Below are 8,176 nucleotides of genomic sequence, written 5' to 3'. Positions count from 1 at the left end.
CGTGTGAAGGTCCGTCGAATGAGTTACGGTTCCTGTGCTATAAATGAATAACTTGAGTTACGGTTGGAGATACGGCCCGTAACACGATCGACGGTCCGTCGACGGTGTTACGGTGCAATGAAAAAAAAAAAACTAGTGTGTGAATAATGGGAAGACTAAGTGGTGAAATGAAAAATAAAGAAAGGGGTGGAAAAAATTCAAAGGAAGTGTGCTTTGATTGTTGAAAATTGTAGTGCTTAGGGAGGTTTTTGAGTCACTATTTCCAAATTATGTTCCTACCTTAACCAAAAGCCTACATTACAACCCTTTAAGTCCTAATTGATTTTGAACCAAGTGTGTCTATATTAGTGGAGAAATACATGAAGGGCAAGCTTATGGTACTACTTGTGCAATTGAACATCTTGTTGAGAAAAGAGAGTTAATTCTTTCTATTTAATATCCCATTTGTGTTTTGAATTACATTTTCTAAGTGTGGGATTCTCTCTTGAGTGTGAGGGCACATGAGAATTTAAGTTGTGAAATTGTTCCATTTTCCAATTGAGAGGAATGAACAAAATAAAGTTGTTTTGTGATAAGGAGGCAAATTTTGAAGCTTTAGTGTCATGACTTGATTGCTGCTTTGATTAACTTGGTGTTTGAGCACTTGAAAAGAAAATGAAGTTTTTAAGAAGAAGTTGGTGATTCATATGTTTTGAATTAATTGTTGGTACCAATCAAAGTCATGTTTTTGTGCTTAAAGTAGACTTTTTAACTTGGTATGATGTTGGTGCACTATTGAGTAAATTCCTTAGAAAGAGATTTTATGTTTTGAACTGCTTGAGGACAAGCAATAGTTTAAGTTTGGGGGTTTGATAAGTTGGTATTTTACCAACTTATCTCTTCTTTAATCTTATATTTTTGCTATATTTGCTTGAGAAAATAGTGTATTTAATATCATTTACATCTATTTTACAGGTTTTATGTGATTTAGAAGTGATCGGAAGAAACCAAGTGAAAATTAAGTCAAAAAGAGGCCAAATGGGACAGTTTTGCAAAAACGGGCCAGATCTGCAATTCCGAAATTCAGTGGGTATTTGTCATTCTTTGAACTTAAAAAAAATAGGTTACTATAAGATGATAACTTGGGAGAAAATATCATTATCTTTGGCACAACACAAGAATTTGGAGGCTAGGGTTTCATCACCAACACCTTGGAAGAGAAGATTTGGAGGCACCCAATGAGAAGTTCTTTACCCATTTCTTAATCTCTTGCTATTTATTGAACATTTATGTGTGTAGTATTTCATTTCAATACTTGAATTTTGTTTATGAAAATATTCTTGATTAAAGTTTGGATTGAATCTCTTGTTTTGCTTATGTGTTGAATGATTTTATTCCTAATGAAGTGAATTATTGTTTCTTTAATTAATCTCATTTTGAATGAATCTTAAGGGAGTAGCTAACCCTAAGACTTGCCCATTTATTTCGGTTTAAACTTGGAAGAGGCAAACTCGGGATTGGGAAAGATTAATTAACAAGAATTTGGGGCGTTAACCCTCATCTAATGGAAATCGACCTAGGGATAGGCGACACCACTTGTAGCCATATTCGGGTATTCTTAATGCTCCTAATTGCTTTAGGGATATTCAATTAGGTAGTCTAGTTAGTCTTCGGAAGAAGCTAATTTAGAGTCATTATCCGAGGCTAAGTAATATAAACTCACCATTATTTGTAAATCATGAAGTGCATTGGATCGTTACTTGAGCGTAGTTTCCCTTGTATCCATGCTTGTGGCCATTGATCATTTTACTTGCTTTCTAGGTTAGTTTACATTTTTGCATTAGTTATAATTTTCTCCAAAAACCAAAATATTATCTATTGTTTGGCATAGCTATTATTGGTGATAATTCCTACTTTTCCTAATCACCTATATTTGTTTTCTGTGGGATTCGACCCCGACTCATAGTTGGGTAAATTATATTTGCATACGACCGTGCTCATTCTAATTAATAGGGTGAATTTGGACGTTATCACTCTTTTACGCCAGCACCCCCCACACCCTCGCGTGTTGGAGATATTGTGTTGGGGTGGCATCTACCGTTGCGTGTCCGTTGGTCGGGTACAACATGATTGGGCGCTCATCACGGCCATGATTGAGTGGTGGAGGCCAGAGACACATACCTTCCATCTTCGCACTGGTGAGGCCACGATTACACTTCAGGATGTGGAGGTCCTCTTTGGATTGCGGGTAGATGGAGAGCCACTATACACTCGGTACGAGCCTCCTCCTAGTCAAACGTGGGCGACAGAGTTGACTAGGCTCACCCACTTCGTGCCTGATGCCGAGGGCCAGATTTCGGGACAGAGTCGGGTTAAGATTAGTGCACTCTGCACTTGGAGGGTCTGGATCCGGTTGGCGACGGCACCCCGCAGGACGATGTTGATCGTCATGCCCGTTTGTACTGGTTATTATATTTGGAGGCATCTTGTTCCCGAACTCATCGGGTGCCTTTGTCAGCTTACGTTATTTGGTTTTCTTGGAGCATCTGGACCGCCTGGGAGATTACAGCTGGGGTGGTGCTGTTTTGGCGTATCTTTACAGATGCCTGTGCCGAGCGTCTATTAGTGTTGTCAGAGATGTGTGTGGATTTTTTGCTCTTCTCCAGGTAATATTTTAAGTGTTCCTTCCTTTAACGTAGACAAACCTCTTGAAATGACGACTTAAAAATCGTATTTTCTAATATCGCTTACAGTTATGGGCGTGGGAGAGGATGCTGCCTTTTCAGCCCGTACCAGGGCATCACCTCGAGATTGACATGCCTTATGCGAGGAGGTGGACAGCGGATTTTGACCGGGATGTGGATACGCACCACAGTATTCTTCCATTCCGGGACCAGCTTGATCACATGACGGATGGTGCGGTAAAACTATTTAAATTTACATTAATAATTTAATTAAACATCTTTTCTACTTGGTGATCACTGATTTGTATTTATATGTTATGCAGCTATTTATATGGACGCAGTACACTGCTATATTAGATGGTTTGCCGCCCTTCTGTAGGGCAGGTCAGGGGGTTTGGAGTCGCGGTGTCCATTGATACACCTGGACATCGTAGAGGATCACATGCCCGAGCGTGTCTTACGACAGTTTGGACATACACAGAGTATACCCCCGACGTCCGTCATGAGCTCCGATACTACCAGCGGGATGATCGGGCTGCCGTTGATGTTGATTTTCTGGCTTTCATGGATGTCCAGCTCCACCGTTAGGAGAACAGGTTGGGCACTTTAGCGGTGGTCGGCCATTTGACTCCCATTGAGCATTACGTGCGCTGGTATCATAAGATCATACGTGTTATATCCCGCATTTTTGCATGTTCGGAAAAATTCGAAATGAATTCGACTTGTAAGAAATAAGGCCATAATTAGATCTCTATTTAAAATATGTGTTTTGTCCATGAAATGTTGATATGGAAATATCGAGGAAGGCTAAGGGCAAAAATTAAAATTTCGGAAATTAGTTTCGGGAATTACAAAATAAGCCCTTAAATGAATTTGGGCTAGAAAAAAAAATGAAAGAGAGGCCCAAAATGGTAAGGGGTGGTCGGCCATGGAGTGTGTGGCCCAAGTCCCATTTAAAATTTCATCCAAGTAATATAAGTGTGGGCTTATTATCATTCCCATTAATTCACAAACTAGAACTTTCAAGAACAAGAGAGAGAGAGAGAGCAAGAACCAAGAGGGGTTCGGCCAACCAAAAAAAAAAAAAAAATTGTTGGGCTCAAATCTTTGGCTCAAAATTCATCTCTTGTGAATTCCTATTAAGTTGGAAACCCTCTTCAAGGTGATACAAATTTGGAAGCAAAAGAGTACTTTTTTTACAAAGTAGAGAATTTGGAAAAGGTAAGAATTCTACTCTTTTTAGCTTGGAAGAATTTTATATATATGTTGCAGTATGTGGGAATGAATGTAGAGTATGAAAATTTTGTGTCATGGGTATGTGTGTGTGTGGCCGAAAATGGGTGTTGATGGAGGGGAAGGATCAAATTTTATTTATTATGTTAATTGTGTTGTAATGGCCTTTTTATGCAAATGGAAGAATTCTAGTTTAAGTTGGCATGAAAATTATTGTTATAGGAAATTTTGTGATTTTATTATAAATTTATGTAATTATGGAAATGGAATTGTTAAGGTGTAAATTGTGGTTGTTGTTGATGAAATGGGAAGATGAAAAATGTGTTGTGAATGTTGTGTTAAAGGTTGGAGATTTCGGATGAATTCTAGTCTTGGTGGATTTTTGTATACTTTGTAAAATGGTGTGAAATGCATTTGAATTGCACTTGAATGATCTTGAATTGGTAGTGGACATGTAAGAATCGATATCGGCTTGAAAATTCGTGATTGAATTTTATGTTGATGAATTATGTTGGAAAGGAAGGTTACTAATGTGGAATGCGTTTTAAATTGGTTTTTGATGTTATTGGTTTGGTTGTTGGTATTGTTGGTATGGTTGTTGATGAATTTGGCCGAGTTTAATTCTCGGGGATGTTGAATTTACAGGGGAGGTGCTGCCGAAATTTCGGTAGACAAATACTAATTAGAATTAAAAATTCTAAGTACTAGTAGCTAATTTTTGGGTAATTGATAATATTATTGTAGATATTGGAGAGCCCGAGACTTGAGTCGGGATTTGTTTGGCGAGTGATCGAGATTTGGTAGTGAGCGATCGAGGTATGTGAAGCTTACCGTTCTTCCTTTTTGGCATGACCTTTATGAAATAAATGAATGACATATATGTATGCTTCAAAGAAAAATCCTATTCTTAGAGCCACTAGGTTGGCTAACATCTTTGACCTCCATAGGCTATTCCATATGGCGGGATACATATTCTATGATGTTCAAAGATTCTATTTGTAATGTCCCGAAGGTTGTTTGAAAGAAAAACGAGAAGATTAAAGCCTTTGATGAACATTTCGATATGAAAATATGGTTTTAAAGTCCCCCTTTGATTTGATCCATAATGTTATCCGCAAGTCTCCTGATATGAATATGTGATCCATAATGATGTTCGAAAGTCCTCTAATATGAATGATACTTAAATTTCCAAGTATGACTTATGAAATATTTTCGGTTCGAAAGATTCTAGTTGGTATACTTCCGAATGATGTTCGAAAAAGATTTGATATGGATAAAGTTTTAGATACATATATTTTGATACATACATATGATCTTAAGGCTCTATTTGATTTGCTCCATAGAAATGGTTGAAAGTTCCCCTAATATGAATGTCACTTGAAATTCCGAAAAGAGCTTCTGAAATGCTTTTAGAAAGTCCCGTACTTCAAAAGTTTGTAACTTTCGTATACTAACTCCGATTGACCCGAAACTGATTTCCGAGCCTTCGGATGTCGTACATATATTTGTTCATTGAGTTTTGAAATTAACTTATTTATTTATATGCATATGGTTTTTGCACTACTCCGCTCGTGCCTACTACTATGACATCGTTCGCCGGTTCTCGGGCCGGTTTTGTGATCGTGCGCACTATGTTATATTCGAGAGTATGATGTGTTACGGTTCCCGAGGCCTCGCCATAGGGTCGGGTTCCGCTTATATACGGCGTTATGATATGATATGACATATGATATGTTCTGATATTGTGATGTGATATGATGATACGATATGTTCGGGGATTGTACGGAGATTTGAAACCTTCTGGAGTATGATGTGTTGTGGCGCTAGTGTTGGAGTGGCGACCACGTTCCTGAGCCTTATGCATGATTTCTATTTGCATTACTTATGTTTTAAAACAGGTTTGATATACTGGTTCTGTAACCGCTTCCCATACTCTTTATTTCAGTTTTGATTTGGATTACTGTACCTCATGCTTTACATACTCAGTATATATTTCGTACTGACCCCCCTTTCTTCGGGGGCTGCGTTTCATGCCCGCAGGTACAGACGTTTGTTCTGGTGACTCGCCAGCGTAGGATACATTCTGCTACTTGGAGTGCTCCATTGACTCGGAGCCCTTACTTTTGGTAAAGATCTTTCATGGTATATGACTCTGTATATATGTATGACTATTTGGGGTACGGCGGGGCCCTGTCCCGTCATATGTTTCTGTCATGATTTGTAGAGGCCTGTAGTCATATATGTGGGTCATGGGTCATGTTTGTTCGTTTGTGATTATGATTTGTGTCTTAATGCGGCCCCGTTTACAATTATGGCCAAAACGGCCCATTTGTCTGTATATGTGTATATATATCTGGCGATGTGTATTCCGCCAATCTACTAGATTTGGATATGGTGTTTCTGTACGGGCGACCGCTTAAGATAATATTGTTTTCAGTATTTGCTTAAAACGATGTATGTTAAGTTTGAACGAATTTTGATATGTAGATCTGGTACGTAAGTCTGTTTGGGTGTCCAAATAGGGCACCAGTCGCGGCCCACGGGGCTGGGTCGTGACAATACGCCGATTGATCGGCAACCCAGATTTGCGTCCCCCTAGGGTTGTAGGATACTCGGCACTCGCGGGGCGGTACGAGGCATTGGTAAGTTTATCGTATTTAGATTTACTTAATTTCATTAATTGTTACATTTTAAAAAATAACTTTTTTTTCCTGTTGAACACAAATGCAGCTGGTGGCCGTACAATGTTTACACATCTTGGGGTTAGAGCATATGTCTTACCCTGGGCTTGCGGTGGAGATGGTACGGATATCCGAGGATGGTATCGGGCAGGCAGGCGAGATTAGGCATAGAGAGGAGCCTGTTCCGGAGGCTGAGTATCAGGCAGCGCCAGGAGGAGGACCGGGTGCTCCCAGAGGAGGAGGCAATGCTAGCAAAGGACGCCGTGCGCGTAGAGGACGCGGTGCTGCTGCTAGAGGACCTGGTGGTGGAGGACACCATCTGGTAAATGAGGCGGATGAGGCCGATCCCATTCTAGAGTGCGTTCACGGTCTAGTCCATCCGCAGCCGTTCCAGGCCGGTGGAAGCTCACCTGGGGACACACCTACGTTTACGCTGGCGCTCTTACTTGCTGAGATACCCGGGTCTTCATCACCGCCGAGCCAGAATACATACATGGAGGAGCGTGATAACGTTGATTGAGCGGCGTTACGCGCTTCATTAGCTGATGAGCGGCCTGTGAGGAATTTACAGGGAGCCAGGATTCTTGATTTCGATGAGTTTTTGATCCCGGTTAATATTTAAAATACTTATTGTTCATTTAAATTATTTATTTTAAATATATATATGTTACTCATTATTTAGTAATATTTTATATTTTAGAATTCGGCGCCAGCGAGTCCACCAGAGCCACCCACTCAAGCGTTTTCTCATGGGTCGGCCGAGCCAGCGGTGTCTTCCCATATGACTACCGAGCCACAGGTAAGCTTTTTATTAAAATTTATTTTATTCAATATAAGGTCAATATTTAATATACATATTTGATTATTTAAAGTACTTATTTTAAATATGTATGTTACTTATTATTTCGTTTTTTTCATATTTTAGGATTCGGCGCAAGTGGATCCATATGAGCGACCCATTCAGGAGCATTCTCATCAGCCTGCCGAGGCAAAGGTGTCTTCCCATGAGACTATCGAGACGCATGTAAGTTTTTTACTTAAAACTAATTTTATTCAATACAAGGTAAAATATTTATTTAATTTTTATAACCTTTACTTGGACTTCGAACAACATCTCGTCCAGGAGACTACCTCATATTCCCACCACACCTATCTCAGGAGCCTACAGATCCATTTCAGGAGCCTACTCAGGCCCCCGTTGACACACATGTTTGATTAAATAAATAACGTTAATGTATTCAATGTAAATAAGAAATGGTACTAATTATTATATATTTTTTAGGTTCATCCTTCGGCGCCCGCGGTGGCAACTCCTGACAAGGAAGAGTCCGAGTTTCCAGACCCAAGCCATCATGAGGTTCTGCCCGTGCGAGCGGGACCAGATCCCAAGAAGAAGCACATTCTAGTCAAGGGCGCATGGGCCAGGGGAAAAGGAGATGATCATGACTTGGAGCGCTCGGTTATTAAGAGGAAAAATGGCGATGGAGATGATGGCGAGGGCGGTGGGGATGGTATGAGCCTTAGGCCTAGGGATAGTCTCCGGCATACTACATGTGGGACCCATCCTTGATAGTGTATATACATTAGTGTTGTACAATT

This window comes from Lycium barbarum, chromosome 2 (assembly GCF_019175385.1).
Source record: "Lycium barbarum isolate Lr01 chromosome 2, ASM1917538v2, whole genome shotgun sequence".
Classification (NCBI taxonomy): Eukaryota; Viridiplantae; Streptophyta; class Magnoliopsida; order Solanales; family Solanaceae; genus Lycium; species Lycium barbarum.
This window is presented reverse-complemented; position numbering follows the sequence as displayed.